Here is a 3,081-nt window from a genome sequence, read left to right as displayed (position 1 = left end):
AAACAAACAAACAAATCAATACTAAGAGTATTCTAGCCCAAAATATGTCTATCTCAAGTTAAAGACAGATGAGAAATATTAAAATGTCCATTCAAATACCATAAAAGGCTTCATTTCTCTGTTTCCATCGCAAATTAGGGATCCCATTTGAAGTTCATTGGCAACTTCATATTTGCATGGGAAAGGCTTGCAATACAAAGCATGAGCTTCATTTTGCAAATTCAAAATATCCAGGTAAACTGTTCATTCTATTTGTATTTGTAAATTTGTTTCCAAAATCACTTTTAATAACTTACTCGCATTCTTACTAATATTTTAACTTGGGAATTTTTTGATTTGCTTCTGAAGTGCAAGGTACAGGAAAACAGGAAATAAAATGTATCTGTCCCTACAAACAAGATAAATGATGCACACAGAAGATACATGGCTTGTTCAATGTCTCCAGGGTGCCCATGAGAACTTGGAAAACTTTATATGGACAGTAACGTTCTAGTAGCTGGTTTTTCACATGGTTCGATAGATCTTCAATAAAGGGATGTCTGCCAATCTGCCATAATATCCCCTTAAACTTTGATAGGACCAGTATCACCAGTTTGATGCCTCTGGGGAAAGCTGTCTTGCATCTTACAGAATCCACTCTCAGCAAAACTCTATGAGAAATCCGCATGCTCTGCATAGGAAACATGAGAGCTCCCTCTGCAGCAGTTACCAGCAAAAATGCCCTCTCTGTCCCGGCTACTCAGGAGGCTGAGGCAGAAGGGTTGCCTGAAGCCAGCAGGTCAAGGCTGCGGTAGCTATGATCAGGCCACGGCATTCCAGCCTGGGCAACAGAGTAAGACTCAGACTCAAAAATAAATAAACAAATAAAAATGAATTTTAAAAAAGGGCTCTCCCACCCCTCGCCCTGTGTTGGAACCCAGACCAAAGCCAACATGCGAAATCAAAAATTAAAACAATATGGAAGGAAGCTCTATTGGCTTCTTGTCGTGGGCACATAACAAGGTGGGAAGCAGGCAGCTGCTCCTTTGCCCAACAGAGGAGAAGAGTGATGAACAATATGTTATTGTGCAAGCCTGCAGTGTATATAAGCCGATTATTGCTCACATTCTGGGTCAATTTTTCCTGTCATAACAATGACCGATTTAGTTCATTTTAGACTATCCTTAGAATTTTTTTTTCTAAGGTGGGAAAGGAACAGTGCAAGGGGTGCCATGGGAAGGAGGGAGAAAACCATGAAACAATACAGCACCCAACTGGGCTTCCCAGAACTGCCAGAAGCACTTCCACCCCGTTCCCCTGGGCCATGATGGGCTGAGATGAAGAGCTTCAAGATCCATCAAAGGCAGGAGCAGTGAGGAGCTGCCTGGATGTGCTGATTGGTGCATCGTGCAGACAAGGATGAAATGTAAAACCCAGGAGGAAAGGGTAAAGCAGATGAGGAATTACATCACCAAAGAAACTGTGCAATGTCACTGGCAGGTAGCCCATTACCTTCCAGAAAATGTGAAGTATGTGCAGGGCAGACAAAGGTGGCGCACTGTAAACAGGCTCAATAACACTTGTGCGGAAGAGAGGGGCGTTTGTGTTTACCTTTCAGAGACGCTGGGTCACCCTCTGCCTCACACTGCAAGAAGGAAATCTCTAGCACCTTAAAATCTTGAGTGCATGCCACATACCACAAAGCTCAGATATGACCCAGAATGGTCACAGCGATCATTGAAAGGTGACCCATTCAGCAGAAGCCTTTGTGTGCTAATATGTTCTGATGACCTCCAGAGGTTAATTTATGTCCTTTCCCCAGCAGTCAGTGTTTATTCCTCTATTAACAGGTAAATCTATTACGAGAAACAGATTTTTTTTAGCCTTTCAATCAAAAACAAAAAAAAAATGAGTGAGAACTTTCCACCTACCCCTGCCACCTGCTTCCCAGCTACACACAGACAACCTCAGGTGCTAAATGTGTTTAAAGACATTAATCAGATTCTCCTAAAAAAGTAACAGTTGGACGTGGCCTGAGATAGGATTTTGGAATATGTTTGAGATAGTGTTATCTTCCCTAGTGCCCTTTCTTTATGGACGGAGAGAAAATTCATTAAGAATTAAGAAGGAGGAGGGGGGAAACTGCTAGGGGAGGGAGGGGCATACCTCATCAACAAGGGTACCTGCATAATCAATGTTTATATACCCAACCCTGAATTGTACCCCACATCTTTATAATTTAAAAAAAAACGATAAATGGAAACATGATCAAAATTAAAAGCTTTTTTGAGATCTAAAAAAATAAAAATTAAAAAAAGAATTAAGAAGGGAATGGGAAATTTGGTAGAAGCAACCACCAGATTGACTTTGTAAGATTTTAGGGAAAGAGAGATTTTAAAAGATGGAAATATATGATTGCCCTCTTCAACTCTCTGGGATAGATATATATCTAATCCAACACTTTTTTTCCCCTTAACTAAAGTGCTTTCACATGTTCTGTGAATGAATGTGTCTGTTTCCTTCCTAAAATGCAAGATCTTAAAAGAGTTCATGCCTTGTGTATTTATTATCTATCTTCCACAGTGCCAAGCACAGTACCTTTCATGAAGTTGGCATTGAATGAATATTTTCAAATTTAAAAACATAATCTTTGAGAAAGGAAAAAAAGTTTAAATTGGACAAGAGAAAAGATGAAACACCTAAAGGTATTAGGTACTATGCAAATAGACTTGTTTTCTCTCCAGAAAGCCAACTTCCAAATCAAGGCCTATTAAAGAAAAAACATTTTTCAAGAGAACCCAATTCCTTGAAGGAAGGAAGAGAAGAAACGTAGGTGAAAATAGAACACCAGAAACAAAATTTTATCTGATATATCATAATATTACCCTTCCATTTATGCAAATAATTTTTATTTCTATTACTACCCTTCTTAATAGACACATATACATGTAGGTCAACATGGAGAAGCACCTTAAGTCTACAGGGCCTGGTAAAGAAGGCAGCTGTGATGTGTGAGGGTGACAGTGACGGTCTCAGAAAACACTGGTGATAGAGGCCACTTTGACAAATTATGAGAACAGCACATTGCCATCAATGCCTGAG

The sequence above is a fragment of the Carlito syrichta genome, unplaced genomic scaffold (assembly GCF_000164805.1).
Source record: "Carlito syrichta isolate Samal-C Ts95f unplaced genomic scaffold, Tarsius_syrichta-2.0.1 Scaffold304726, whole genome shotgun sequence".
NCBI lineage: Eukaryota > Metazoa > Chordata > Mammalia > Primates > Tarsiidae > Carlito > Carlito syrichta.
Note: the sequence above shows the minus strand (reverse complement) of the source record.